The 15,757-nt window shown below is 41.3% G+C and overlaps 1 long non-coding RNA gene across 1 annotated transcript in view; it reads left to right on the top strand.

The window, feature by feature from the left end:
• Positions 1-15,757, top strand: part of LOC105086348 (uncharacterized) — a 56,816-nt gene that overhangs the window by 36,502 nt on the left and 4,557 nt on the right. The window lies entirely within an intron of this gene.

Here is a 15,757-nt window from a genome sequence, read left to right as displayed (position 1 = left end):
AAGGATCCTAAAAACAGAAGGTCTGAGAACTACTGCCCTGAAAGATATACTTAATTATAGTCAAAGCCAAGCATTTTGTAGATATGTGAGAGAATGCTATTTTGTTTTACCTTTTTTTTTAATGTGTGTGGTAGTTAACTGCCTTTCAAGTTTATCATGGCTGCAATGATCGTGACCTTGTCCTATGGAGTATAAGTTTTGGACCTTTTCTTCCAGCAGGTACAAAATTATTTCCAAAACCACTCCCGACCCTGCCCATGAGCACAGCCTCCACTTTCCCTTAAGAGGCCTTCTAGTGGCTTCTGTTCAGTCTTAGGTTTTGTCAGGCTCTTCACCTTCTGAAGGAAAACAAGCTGGATGTCAGTAAAACCTTGTTAAAATTCTAAAATCACTGCTAACACATATATCAAACCGCCAGCAAAATAGGTAAATAAGTAAATAGACCTCAATGACTTCTGAAACCCTCGATGTGGCCCGTCCAGTCCACGATACTGTGCACCACGTCGTTGGACCCTGCCAGAACCTCGTTAAGTAATCAGTGCCTGGACCACATGGCAGCAGTGCCCTCGCGGAGTTAGGTCTTGTGAGACCAGTTCTAATCCATGCCCCAACTAACATGGCGGTCTTGGCAGAGGTAGGCAACAAGCCTTTTGAAGTGACAAGGAGTGCTCTGTGAGCCTCTGACCCAGGAGGGAAAAAGCAGGCTCTGTCTCCCACTGAGACTTCCCATGGGCCTCCTCACCACTCAGATTTCAGCTCGTGTACCTACCTGTTGTCTAATCCTTCAGGGGCCCTGTCTGGGTCTCCTGCTGCCCCTGCCACTCACCTCCCACAGGGCAGGCTCTGCTGTCACCTCAGACTCACTGGGTCCCTTGAGCACCAGCTGAGTCCCCACCACTGAGGCTCCACCAGATGGAGAGCAGGCTGCTTTCCACCTTTTGTGTTCTGGGTCCCAGGAAGGGGATGGAGTCAAGGCTAAGACAGAGAGGGAATGGCTGTGGGTTCTCTGAGGGGCTGACTGTCCTCTGACCTCCTGAATGCTCCTCACAGCACCAAAGCCTTGTCCACAGCTCTCTGGTTCTCCTTTCCTTTTTGCCAGGCAAAGCCCTAAGACTTCTGCTCTCAAGCCAGAATCATAAGTTGTGTGGGATCCACGGTTTTGCCTGCTCCTGCCCATCGACTAAGCCCCAGCTCCACGCTGTTTTTGGAGCAGGAAGTCCCTCCCTCCTTCATCAAAGAAACTCACTGTTTCAGCTGGTCCAGCGGTCCACTGCACTCATCACAGTAAGGGAGGGCACATTCCTATCTGCAGGAGAGCAGGAAGCCATCGTACGGCCTGTGCTAAGAACACTACCTGGATGTGACGCCTAGTGTGACAGCGTGACTCCCGGCAGAATGGAAGCCCTGAAGACAGACCTGGTGTCTTCTTGATGCATTAAATGACGGTTTTTCCTAGAAAATCGCCTGTTTCTAGTGGCCCTTCCTATATATTTGAAAAATGAGCTCAGCCAGCCCCATCACAGGTCTGAGTGGATCTGGGGCCACACTGCTCCCCCCTCAAGGATCCCTGCTCTTGGTCTCCTAGGACGGGGACACCTAATCCAATCACAAATCATTTTTCAACTGTAAATATGGATTTTCTTCTCAGGTGAGCGTGAATCCAGCCACTCTCTGCTGAATAAACCCATATCCTATCACAAGGAGCGTGGCGATCTCGCAGGACTTGTCTCTTTTCTCTCGAGATGAAGACATCTGCCTTGTGGAAAGTAGTCCCAATTACTGCAAGGCAAATGTCCTTTTAAGTCCGTGAAGAAATCCATCCATTGCCAGATTCGTTCCTACTTCACACCAGAGACTAACTGCTTTTCTCTCCATAAATAGGTTTCTTTCTCTGGCAAAGTGTGGCTTAGCCACTGTCCAGTGATTATACAGAGATTCTCTTCCAAGCAGGTTTGTAAAAGTCGTGGGGTTTGCACCATTCCCCATGAGACTAAGCCTGGTGTTCTGACAAGATAATTCCTGATTATTGTGAGTCAAAACTATTCCTAACTCTGGTGAAGCAACCCATCCATCTTTACATTATGTTTTATGTTACCCTTGAGAGTTACTCCTTTTCTCAACATATGCAGATTCCCTCCTAAGAAGCATAGAAACCCAGGCACTCTAGGGCAATTTTTAAAATCTTATCACAATTAGTATGGCAAATATCATGATATAATCCCTCTTACAGAGTTACAAAACTCACTGCTCTTGGGAGAGTAATCCCCATTATTGGAAGCCAAATCAAGTCTCAACAGGAGTGAAGAAATTACCATCATGAGATTATTTCCATTTGCAGCCCTGATTATAATTCCTTTTTACTGTAAATATGGGTTCCCTTCTCAGTTGAGAAGTAGCCAGGCACTCTTGGATGGTCACTCCTAACCTTCTCCAGGTGGTGCCAAATCTTACGAGATTTTCCCTTTTATCATGAGATTTAGCCCACTACTCTGGGGAAATGAATTCTCATTTTGGAAATCAAATCCATTTCCCCCCGAAGGGAAGAAATCACTTCATACCCAGATTCAGTCCTTCGTCACTCCTGAGTCTAAATCCATTTCTCTGTAAGGATGGATTTTTTCCTCAAGTGAGCATGAATCCAGCCACCGCCTATTGAATATACCCGTATTCTCTCACGAGGGACTCAGCAATCTCGCCAGTCTCGCAGAAACGTAATCCCTGTTATTAGAAGCCGACTGTGTTCATAACACAGATGAAGGAATCATCATCGCTAATTGTACCCTTTTGCAGTCTTGGGAACAGATCACTTTTACTGTAAACATGGGCTCCCTTCTCAGGCTAGCTGGTGCCCAGGCACTCTCAGGTGATCAGCAATAGTCCTCTCCTGGTGAAGACGAATCTAGTGAGGTTTGTCATTTTCTCATGGGATTTAGCCCATTCTTCTGGGTAAAGTAATTCGCCTTATTGAAAATCAAAACTAATCACTCCCAAAAGGAAGAAATCGACAGATTCTGCCTTTCATCACTCCTGAGACTAACTCCTTTAGTCTGTAAGAACGGATTTTCTTCTCAGGGGAGCGTGAGTCCAGCCACTCTTGGCTGAATTAACCCAGATCCTCTCACAAGGGGCTCAGCAACCTCGTGAGATTTGTCCCTTTTCTTGGGAATTAACTTGCCAGGACACCAGGCTTCGTCTCACAGGGAATGTTTCAAATCCCATGAGATTTTCAGATCCACTTGGAAGAGAACCCCTGGATAATCACTGGACAGTGGCTAAGTCACACTTCACCAGATAAAGAAACTCACATATGAGGAGAAAAGAAGTTAGTCTCTGGTGTGAAGTAGGAAAGATTCTGGCGATGGAAAAATTTCTTCACAGACTTGGGGAAATTTGCCTCACAATAATTGTGGTTGCTCTCCCCAGAGAAGGGGACTTAGTCTCGTGAGAAAAGGTACAAGTCTTGCGGTACTGCCGAGTCCCTTGTGAAAGGATGTGGGTTTATTCAGCTGAGAGATGCTGGATTCATATCCGCCCGAGCAGATACCACGCCTGCTCTCCAGGGCTTCCATTCTGCTGGGAGTCACACTGTCACAATAGACATCAGGCCCATGTAGCCCTCTGTACAGTCCATGTGACAGCTTCCTGGTCTCCTCTAGATATGGATGCGTCCTCCCTTACTGTGATGAGTACAGTGGACCACTGGACCAGCTGAAACAGTGAGTTTCTTTGACTGAAGAAGGAGGAACTCCCTGGTCCCGAAACACCATGGAGCTGTGGGCTCCGTGGTTGGGCAGGAACAGGCAGAATCCTGGATTCCACACATTTTATGATTCTGGATTGAGAGCAGTAGTCTTCTGGCTTCTCCTGGAAAAGAGGAAAGGAGAACCAGAGAGCTGTAGACAAGGCTTTGGTGCTGTGAGGAGCATCCGGGAGGTCAGAGAAAAGTCAGCACCTAAGGAACCCATAGCCTCTCCCTCCCCATCTCAGCCCTGCCTCCATCCCCTTCCTGGGACCCAGAACACAAGGGGTGGAGAGCAGCCTGCTCTCCCCAATGGTGGGGACTCAGCTGGTGCTCAGGGGACCCAGTGACCCTCAGGGGACAGCAGAGCCTGCCTTGTAGGAGGTGAGTGGCAGGGACAGAAGGAGACCCAGCCAGGGCCCCTGGAATACTAGGCAGCAGGCAGGTGCAGTAGCTAAAGTCTGAGATGTGAGGCGGCCCACAGGAAGCCTGGGTGAGAGACTCAGCCTGTCCTTTCCCTCCTGGGTCAGATTCTCATAGAGCACCCTCTGTCTTCCCGAGAGAGTAGTGCCCAGAGCAAACAGCCTGCCTGTCCTCACAGAGGTGACATTCAGCAGGGAGGGGCAGTGAGAGGGACAGAGCAGTGTGTCAGGCATCCCTGAAGACATGGAGAGGTTGTCACACCACTGACCAAGGGCTGTCACTTCCAAAGTCTTGTAGAAACCCCTCCTCTATGGTCAGGCCTACCTCTGCCAAGACCGCCATGTTAGATGGGACATGGATTAGAACCGGCCTCTGGACAGCAGGAGCCAAAGGCAAAAATGCCCACGTCGCCACAGGGCTGCCTTGGAAGTGCAGCATGGAAGGCAAGTCCAGGTCTCTGACTCTGCTGTCCCCGTGGCTACCCACAGGACCAAGTCCTCCATCCTGGGCACCTGGCTGCACCAGTGTCTAGAGGATTTCTACCAGCCCCCAGAATTTCCCTGCCTGAAGATGCTACTGGCCTACATAGAGCTCAGCATGCCTGGCTCAGACTTGGAGCACAGGCGCAGCTTCTCCTGGCACAGCGGGAGCACCTGGAGCCTAGAGGCAGAGGGTGACTGTGAGGAGGATGCAGGGTGGGTGATGGGGTGAGTGGGAAGGGGAAGGCCCTGGGCCAGACAGAGCGGAGCCTCTCGAGGTTGGGAGGACAGGGCCAGGAGCAATGAGGAGGCTTAGATCACTGTTCCCCTGGACTGCAGTCTAAGGACACTTCCTGGGGGTGGGATCTTGGACTGGGACCTCTCTGATTGTCAGTGAGGACTTTCCTGTCTTTGGGATACATGTGGAAATGCAGTCCTGTTGATGATAGTTTCCCTTCGTGGAGGTACAGCACCAGCTCCAGAACCCACTGTGGAAACACCAGCAGACCGAGAGCCAGCTACACCTGTCCTGCCTGTGACAGCTCCAGAGCCAGAGCAAAGGACACTGCTGTCAGTGTTAGTCAGTCTCTCCTGGCTCCCCTCACTGCAGTGCTGGGACTCCCAATGCTCCTTATGTGTCTATACACTTTCTGATTATTCTGATTATTCTCATCAGAGATAACTTACTACTTGTGGCCTGCTGTGTCTGTCTGTATAATATATAGGGAGAGTGATTATCTTTGTTTTTGCTTTAAATAAAAATTTTAAAAATTAAAAATAAGGGAGGTCACCGAGTAGCAGCATCCTGGATGTGATCCATCCAAGGGAATTTCAAATTGCAGCAGCGGCACCCAGTTGAGCTCATATGAGCAGAAAGAGCCTTAAGAAAATATGTCAGGTGCATGAGAATTGACAGGAAGTTTAGAGCCTCATGCCAGGGCCCCTGGGAGCTACTCACAGGCCCTGCCACCCCTCAGGCTGCCTCCGCAGTGCCCCTCTGCACCACCCCTGCTCCAGCTTCCAGGACTGGCATCTTTGCCATTCATCTTCTGCAGGGGAAGGAACCTTTTGCCCAAATCGACAAATGGGGAAAAAGGAGTGGCCATCATGTCTAATCAAAGTAAGGACAGGGTGATCCCATGGTCTGAGGTAACTGAGTGTGTTCATGATCAGCGCCTCTCTTCTCTGCCCAGAGATGGAGCCCCTGATGCAAAGAACATGGGTCTTCGGATGGAGGAAGTTCCAAGTTCTCCCTGGAAGAGGAAAGACAGAAGGCCCTGATATAACTGGGAGCAGATGAAGTGGAGACCAGAAGACCAAAAGGAAGAGCTGCCTGGGCTGAAGCTCCAACTTCATTGTTAGGAGCACAGGCTCCGTGTCAATTTGTAGGGCTTGGCCAAAAATCATCACATCAAAGTCTGAATGCAAAGCCAAATTCACCTCTAGAAAATGCCTTCAGTATAGAACCCCAAACATCCCTTGGCCAGTTGGAGGTGTGGGAAACTTGAGAAACTGTAACTCATGACAGACCTGGGGTTAAGTAACATACTCCAGAGTTCTTAGAAACCCACAAAACAAAACTCTAAGGACTTCTGATTCTGCTAAGGGTCTCACCTGGTAAAGCCTTTAAGCAGATGCCTCGATGTCAGCCAATCATGGAAAACTTGGGGTCCATATGCAAGAACGTGTAGTCAGTCTGCAAAGGCCTTCCAATCCCCTTGTAAGTCTCCCACCTATATATTCTGCAGGGTTTACTTTCAAAAGTCCTTCAACTCCTCAACCACCCAGGAACATACTTGCAGTTATAGGTGAAGGTGGTGTTCACCTGGTTTGCAAACCTTGCAAACAATGAACCAGTCCTTTTGCTTCAAGATAACACTGATTATTTTCCAGGACTTAAATCTAGGTTTAGGGTGACATTAGCCATAGTGCATAACTCATTTAGATTTACTGTTTCCAGGTCTTCACTGAGTATTTAGTATAGGTCAAGCACTGTGCAGAGAGCAGACTGGGAACTCATTGAGGAGAATTCTGATCTGAGCAAAGCTCTGAATCCAGAGAAAGAGAGAAGACGTGGTGTGAATGCTTGCCATCCTAGGATAAAAGGATAGAGATCATGAGCAGGAAGTTCAGGGAGTGATCCTAGATTTGGAACCTGCCTGTGTAAGATAGAATTTGGCTCCAATTTCAGAGAAGAACAAGACATGGTTGTTGAGAAACCTGGGAGCAGGAACAATAGAAACTGGTCCTTTAATTAAAAGCATTATAAGGAATATTATGCAGCCATTAAATTCATGTTTTCTAAAGTTTTAAATGGATGTGATAATTACTCATGTGAAAAAGTGACTGGTAATGTCGGGTAGTCTCATTTTTTCAAGTTCTACATAAATTTAGGTGAAATTAGATAAATATGTTGTGTGATAGATTTCTCATTTTTGTTTAGGTTTTAGTGTTAATATAAACATCAAAGTGCCATAAATGTCCTTGGTTGGATAGACTAACTTCTATATATCAGACACACAGAGCTGGGATGTGGACAGGTGTTCCCAGCATGTTCCCAGCCTCTCCCTTCAGGTCCTGTGATGCAGTGACCTCCTGTCTGTTCTCTGCTCTGGACCCAGGGCCTGACTCAGGTATTCCACCAACGCTCCCTGAAACATTGCACTTAGGAAGTGCCCTGTTGTGTCATGGTCCAGACAAGGACTTCCACTATAAGGGAACACCGAAACTTTTAATCTTACAGAATTTGGTTTCTTCTAACAGCAAGACCGATGGTGTGCAAGTGTGAATGTTGGCTACTTACCTGAAAAATCCATGAAACCAAGCAGCACTCATGCCATTTCTCACAAGGCCACCAGAGGGCGCTGTGTAACTGCTTATGAGAAACACTGCTCCATTCAAAAGTGGTCCTTTCTAATTTAACCTTCATTAGAACATGTTTTATAAACTGAGGATTTCTTTAAGGGGGTTGTGTGTGTGTGTGTGTGTGTGTGTGTGTGTGTGTGTATACACAGACATATATACATATACATATATGTGTATATATATATTTATATATGTTTTTCTTATTCAATCTCATGTGGAAGCTAAAGTAAGTCTACTAAAAGTCACAAATATAAGGTGATCCTCTGAGTGGAAATTGTCCCTTGTGACACCTAGACATGTGAAATTCTGTGTCCAACCCCTATCTGTGTCCACCTCTCTTTCTTCCTCTCTCCCATCAACCATCTGTAAACATCTACTTAAGTAAAACACTTTGACAATTACTGTAAAGTAGCCAGAGATATTTTAAAACATGTTGCCTCCTGCTTGTGTAATGTAGATCTTTGGGTAGCAAATGATCTGCTCACAAGACAGCGGAGTTATCCCTGAATACCTAGGAGACAGTTGAATGTGGGCAGTAGGTCTCAGTGGGAGTCACTCAAAGGGAAATTCTCCTACTCAGCACAGCCAGGGTGGGGTCCACAATGTCTCCCTTGCCCAGAGCACTGAGTCTGCTTTCCCCTGGGGAACTTTGCTAACATCCTGTGTATCCTGAAGGAGCATCAGGGTCAGAATAATGAATAATGATTTTAAGAATTGTGAGAGAGGGATAGGTCATGATTTTAATTATCTGGTACTCTGCCTACAACAGCCTTCTCTGTACTTTATTATAACTGAGGCTCAGCCACTTGGGAACAGAGTCTATGCCTTGGTTTCCAGTGTATTACAGGTCTCCAGCCCAGCACTTGGCCAAGAAGACATGCAAGTATTTCTAAATGAATACCTTTGGGAGGCAAGATGTGACAGGTTTGAGAATGTATTTGAAATTTGTCTTTACCAGTGAGCTTTGTTTGTTTGTTCTACTTGTGGCCTTTTCTTCTCTGCTTAGAGAAGTTCCTTTAGCATTTGTTGTAAAGCTGGTTTGGTGGTGCTAAATTCTTTTATCTTTTGCTTGTCTGTAAAGCTTTTGATTTCTCCAGCAAATCTGAACAAGAGCCTTGCTGGATATAATATTCTTAGCTGTTGGTTTTTCTTTCATCACTTTAAATATATCATGCCACTCCCTTCTGGCCTTCAGGGTTTCTGCTGAAAAAGCAGCTGATAACCTCATGGGAGTTCCTTTGTATGTTATTTGTTGCTTTTCCTTTGATGCTTTTAATACTCTCTCTTTATCTTTAATTTTTGAAATTTTATGGATAATCTGTCTTGCTGTGCTCCTCTGTGGGGTAATCCTGTGTGGGACTCTGTACTTCCTGGACTTGGGGGACTGTTTCCTTCCCCACATTAGGGAAGTTTTCAGCTATTATCTCTTCAGATATTTTCTTGGGCCTTTTTTCTGTTTATTCTCCTTCTGGGATCCCTGAATGTGAATGTTGTGTGCTCTATATTGTCCCAGAGGTGTCTTAAACGGTATTCATTTGTTTTCATTCTCTTTTTTTTTTCTGTTCTTTTTCTTTAGCTCACTGATTTTTGTCATATTTATTAAATGTTTTAAAATTTAAGTACAGTCAGTTACAATGGATCCATTTCTTGTGTATAGCATAATGTCCCAGTCATGCATATACATACATATATTTATTTTCATTAAACATTATTACAAGATATTGAATGTAATTCCCTGTGCTATACAGAAACTTTTTTTTGTTAATCTATTTTTATATATAGTAGCTAACATTTGTAAATCTCAAACTCCCAAATTTTTCCCTGGTAACCATAAGATTGTTTACTATGTCTTTGAGTATGTTTCTGTTTTATAGATGAGTACTTCAGTTTGGTTTTTTTTTTTTTTTTAGATTCCACATATGAGTGATACCATATGGTATTTTCTTTCTCTTTCTGGCTTACTTCACTTAGAATGACATTCTCCAGGGACATCCATGTTGCTGCAAATGGCATTAGTTTATTCTTTTTTTTTTTATCATTGAGTAGTATTCCATTGTATAAATATATCACGACATTTTATCCAGTAATCTTTCAGTGATCATTTAGGTTGCTGCCATGTCTTGGCTATTGTATATAGTGCTGCTATGAACATTGAGGTGCATGTATCTTTTCAAATTAAAGTTCCCTCTGGATATATGCCCAAGACTGGGATTGCTGGATCATATGGTAAGTCTATTTTCAGTCTTTTGAGGAGTCTCCATACTGTTTTCCATAATGGATGCACCAAGCTGCATTCCCACCAACAACGTAGGAGGTTGTTTTTTTTTTTTTTCTCCACACCCTCTCTAGCATTTATCTTTTATGAACTTTTGAATCATGGCCATTTTGACTAGTGTGAGATGATATATCTTTGTAGTCTTGATACGCATTTCTCTGATAATTAGTGACATTGATCATTTTTTCATATGCCTGTTGGCCATTTGTATGTCCTCATTGGAGAATTGCTTGTTTAGGTCTTCTGCCCATTTTTGGATTGGGTTTTGTTTTTTTTTTTTAATTAAGTTGGGTGAGCTGTTTATATATTCTGGAAATTAAGCCTTTGTCAGTCTCATTTTTTACAAATATTTTCTCCCATTCTGTAGGTTGTCATTTTGTGTTGCTTTGCTGTGAAAAAGCTTATAAGTTTAATTAGGTCCCATTTGTTAATTTTTTATTTTATTTCTATTGCCTGGGTAGACTACCATAGGAAAACATTGCTAAGATTTATGTCACAGAATGTTTTGCCTATGTTTTCTTATTGTGTCTTGTCTTATATTTAAGTCTTTAAGCCAATGTGAGCTTATTTTTGTGTATGGTGTGAGGGAGAGCTCTGACTTCATTGATTTACATGCTGCTGTCCAGGTTTCCCAGCACCACTTGCTGAAGAGACTGTCTTTTCTCCATTGTATGTTCTTGCTTCCTTTGTCAAAGACTGTAGGTCTGTGGGTTTATTTCTGGGCTCTTTATTGTGTGCTACTGATTCATATATTTGTCTTTATGCCAATACCACACTGTTTTGATTACTGTAGCTCTGTATTATTGTCTGAAGTTTGGGAGGGTTATTCCTTCAGCTTTATTCTTTTTCTTCAGTATTGCTTTGGCAGGTCTAGGTCTTTTGTGATTCTGCACAAATTTTAATATTATTTGTTCTAGTTCTGTGAAAAATGTCCTGGGTAATTTGATATGGATCATATTAAATTGGTAGATTGCCTTGGGCAGTGTGGCCATTTTAACAATATTGATTCTTCCAATCCAAGAGCATGGGGTATCTTTCCATTTTGTTAAGTCATCTTTAATTTCCTTAATTAATATTTTGTATAAGTCTTAATTTGTATAAGTCTCTATGTATAAGTCTTTCACCTCCTTGTTCAGATTTATTCCTGTTTGTTTTCGATTCAATTTTAAAAGGGATCATTTCTAAACTTTCTTTTCCTGCTAATTCATCGCTAGTGTAGAGAAATGTACTGATTTCTGTATGTTAATCTTGTATCCTGCTATCTTGCCAAATACTTTCACCATCTCTAGTAGTTTTTGTGTAGAGCTTTTAGGGTTTTGTATATATAGTATCATGTCATCTGCATAAAGTGACAATTTTACGTCTTCTCTCCAATTTGGATTCCTTTTTATTTCTTTTTCTTGCCTGATTGCTGTGGCTAGAACTACCAAGACTATGCTGAATAAAAGTGTGTGAGAGTGGGCATCCTTGTCTTGTTCCAGATTTTAGTGAGAAGGCTTTCAGTTTTTCACCACTGAGTATTATGCTGGCTGTGGGTTTGTCATCAATAGCTTTTACTATGTTGAGATATGTTCCCTCTATACCCACCTTGGTAAGAGTTTTTATAATAAATGGGTGCTGAATTTTATCAAATGCTTTTTCTGCATCTATTGAGATGATCATGTGGTTTTTGTCCTTTCTTTTGTTGATGTGGTGTATCACATTGATTGATTTGCTTATGTTGAACCATCCTTGTATCCCTGGAATGAACCAACTTGATAATGGTGTATGATCTTTTTAATGTGCTGTTGGATTCTGTCTGCTAATATTTTGTTGAGGACTTTTGCATCTATGTTCATCAATGATACTGACCTGTAATTTTCCTTTTTGCTTGTATATTTGTCTGGTTTCAATATCAAGGTGATGGTGGCTTCATAGAATGAGTTTGGGAGTTCGCCTTCTTTTCAGTCTTTTGGGAGAATTTGAAAAGGACTGGTATGGGTTCTCCTTTGTATGTTTGGTATAATTCTCCGATGAAGCCATTTGGTCTTGAGCTTTTATTTGTAGGGAGGTTTTTTTTTGTTTTGTTTTGTTTTTATTGCTGACTCTATTTCATTTGTACTGATTGGTTGGTTCAAGTGGTATATTCTTGTTTCAGTCTTCATGGACTGCATGTTTCCAGAAACCTGTCCACTTCTTCTGGGTTGTCCAATTTGTTTCCATGTGGTTGTTCATAGTATTCTTGTATGGTTTTTTGTATTTCTGTGGTATTGGTTGTAATTTCTCCTTTTTCCTTTCTTATTTTGTTCTTTCTCTTTGTTTCTTGGTGAGCCTAGCCAGAGGTGTGTCAGTTTTGTTTACTCTTTCAAAACAGCTTCTTGGTTTAATTGGTTTTTTTTTTCTATTTTTTAATCTCTATTTTATTTCCTCCCTGATCTTTATTATCTCCTTCTTTCTGAGGAATTTAGGTTTTGTTTGCTTTTCTTTTTCTAATCCTTTTAGATGGCAGATTAGGTTGTTTACTTGAGATTATTCTTGTTTTTTGAGGAAGGCCTGTATCACTATGAACTTCCCTCTTAGGACTGCTTCTCCTGCATCCCATAGCTTTTGTGTGGTTGTGTTTTTCTTGTTTATGTCAAAGTATTTTTTTAATTTCTTCTCTGATTTTATCATTGACCCATTGTTTTTTTAGTAGCATGTTGTTTAATCTCCATACTGTTGTTTTATTCCTCCTTTGCTTTTCTGTGGTTGATTTCTAGTTTCATGGCATTATGGTCAGAGAAGATGCTTGAAATAATTTCTATCCTCTTGTCTCAGTCCTTGAGTCTAAAATACTGAGATCAAGGTGTCACCAGGGCCATTTTCTACCTGAAGGCACTAGAGAAGAATGTGTTCAAGTCTCTCTCCTTGGCTGTGACAGTATAACTCCAATCTTAACATGGTTTTATTTCTGTGTTCTTAACTAATTATTTCTGTAATGACCCTATTTCCAAATATGGTCACATTCTGAGGTACTGGGAGTAAGAACTTCAACACATAAATTTGGGGGGGCACAATTCAGCCTGTAACAGTAGTGTATTAATTAAAATAATTTTCTTCACAACATCTGTTCAGATGCCTCCTCTGCACTAATGAAATACTATCATATTTTATTTGTACTTGTTAGTTTTTAATGAGCTTAGTGAACTCTGCACTTGTGATAGGCATATTTTATTATATATAAATTCAACAAAATATATTGGGAGTACATTTAAGAAAAAAGAAAGACATGGTGAGAACTTTGAATAAATATATGTAGAACTAAATTTCTCATCTTCCTAGACCCTCAAAACTCTAGACTTAAGTGCACTTTAAAGAATGTATGATAGTAATTTTGTGAGCCATTTACCATCACTGGGGGTCAGTTTCTTTTATTTCATTTCAACAAACATTTATTGAGTTCACACTCTGAGAAAGACTGAAGGATAATGGTGAAACAGACAAAAGATTTCCCATCATCAAATAATTGTCTAATAGAGTTTGAAAGACTCCAGAAAGAACTATTTCAAGGGCAATTAAAAAATATAAAAAGGTTCGCTAGGACGGGTGACGAAGTATAATCATTATAGTAGAACCTAATATTGTGCCTGAGATATAGGGCAGAAGAAACTTGTAAAAGTGTTATTACAGAGTAATTAACACTTGAAGGCAAAATTAGGAAAAAATGGGTACAAACTGAGCCCCTTACTCCTATTTGAGTCCTTTAGTATAGCAATGTATCCAAAAACTGGTGGCTGTAATATTTTAAAACAGCTGTGAGTTTGGACACTAAATACAACACACTAAATGCTCTTGAGGCTTTTTCTGTCACAACTAGTAAAGGAAATGGTGTGAAAGAGGGATTAAACTTCCTAAGTAAATTTCTAGGTAAACTTTGTAGGCAAATGGGAATTTAAGTGCTTTCCTTTGGAGGACTTTGATCTTTCATTTGCTTTCTAGATAGTAAAGCAAAACATACAATGACAAAAACAGCAATACCTACCAAAAACTGTAGTAATTAAGAGGCTTAGAATCCTGTCTCTGCCACTTACTATCTGTGATCAAGTCACTGAGTTTCTTCTTAGCCTTAGCTTCTCATCTGAATATGGGAATAACTGCAGTGCCTACATCACAGAGTGTTTCTGAGAATGACATACGTTCTTTATATAAACAACACTGAAATTCCTCAGGGCATAAATAGTCAATGAATGTTTATTATTATTAGTTAAAGAGTCACATGTCCTTTTGCATACTGTCTAGCATTTGGGACAACTTAATATACATTGTTATAATAATATTCATTACTCTAAACTTCACTTTAATTAATAATGATTATTATGATTTTAAATTCAGCACTGCCTATGAGTTCTGATATAACAAATATGTACTCAATAAATAAGCAAAAACACACATCAAAAAAAGAAACTGAAATTGTCAAGTGGCCTGACTTTTTGTAAAGCAAACTAACACTTTTCAAAATAAATTTTGGACATATAATTCAGTATTCTGCAAATGACATATAGACTAATATAAAATAAAAACATTTTATGTGGTAAGAAAAAGAAAAATTCTCATGCAAAATGATATAAATTGATCAGGAAGTATAATGGAATAGAGGGTCTTTTTTGAAAGCAAAATCAATACTCTGCTGTAAAAGATTATGGCTCATTTAAAGTGAGACAATGCACAGAAAAATACACTAGAACACATGTGAGCGCTGGAAAACAAGTCAGGACTTGTCAAAGGAAGGAAATATCAGCAATTCAACTTGTAACAAAATGGCTCATTTTTTCCCCATACATTTTAATTTAGAGCAAAATGACGTTAAGGAAGCCAACAGAATGCTGAAAGCAGCATCAGTAGTAGGAATGTCAGAGATGTAAAAGCAAAACATGGCAAGTGAGGTTTGCTTGATGTCAGATTATCCAGTTTCAGTGATTGACCTTGACTGTCTGCCAGTTGTCAATCTACATCTTTTCTGTTTGCCAGCTGATCCCTGCAAACCATGTACGTACACACACACACACACCCACACACCCACACACACACCCTTGAATAGAACTTGAAACCCAACTCACTTGAAGGGAGAATCCATAACAGAGACCTGGAAACCACTCTATGGACAGCAGAGTTGTGAGAAAAGCAGCAAGTTATCTCCCTGTGAAAAAGCACCTATTCTGGAGGCGACCAGGGGACTTTGTGCTGGTTATTAGATTTTTTTTTTTAAATTTAAAAGAAGTGTTTTTTTTCTTGTTTTTTTCAATTTCTGGTGTATAACACAATGTCCCAGTCATGCATATACATACATATATTCATTTTCATATTCTTTTTCATTAAAGGTTATTACAAGATATTGAACATAGTTCCCTGTGCTATACAGAAGAAACTTTTAAAACTCTATTTTTATATATAATGGCTAACATTTATGAATCTCAAACTCCCAAAATTTCTTTCTGGATTACTTCACTTAGACTGACGATCTCTAGGTCCATACATGTTGCTGCAAATGGCGTTATTTTATTTTTTTATGGCTGGGTAGTATTCCATTGTATACATATACCACAACTTCTTTATTCAGTCATCTGTCAGTGGACATTTAGGTTGCTTCCATGTCTTGGCTATTATATATAGTGCTGCTATGAACATTGGGGTGCAGGTGTCTTTTTGAATTAGAGTTCCTTCTGGATATATACCCAGAAGTGGGATTGCTGGATCATATGGTAAGTCTATTTTTAGTTTTTTGAGGAATCTCCATACTGTTTTCCTTAATGGCTGCACCAAGTTACAGTCTCACCAGCAGTGTAGGTTTGATAGCTGTGGGCCTCGAGAAATTTTCAAAATGTTTTCAGAGGCATGAAATGTTATACCAATTTATGAAACTGTGAGTGTTAGTGATTGGAAACACAGAATTCCCTCAGGAGTATGAGATTTGAGGACAGAAAGGTCTGCACTGGAATGAGATGTCACTTAATAGCTGAA

This window comes from Camelus dromedarius, chromosome 11 (assembly GCF_036321535.1).
Source record: "Camelus dromedarius isolate mCamDro1 chromosome 11, mCamDro1.pat, whole genome shotgun sequence".
NCBI classification, from domain to species: domain Eukaryota; kingdom Metazoa; phylum Chordata; class Mammalia; order Artiodactyla; family Camelidae; genus Camelus; species Camelus dromedarius.
This window is presented reverse-complemented; position numbering and strand designations above follow the sequence as displayed.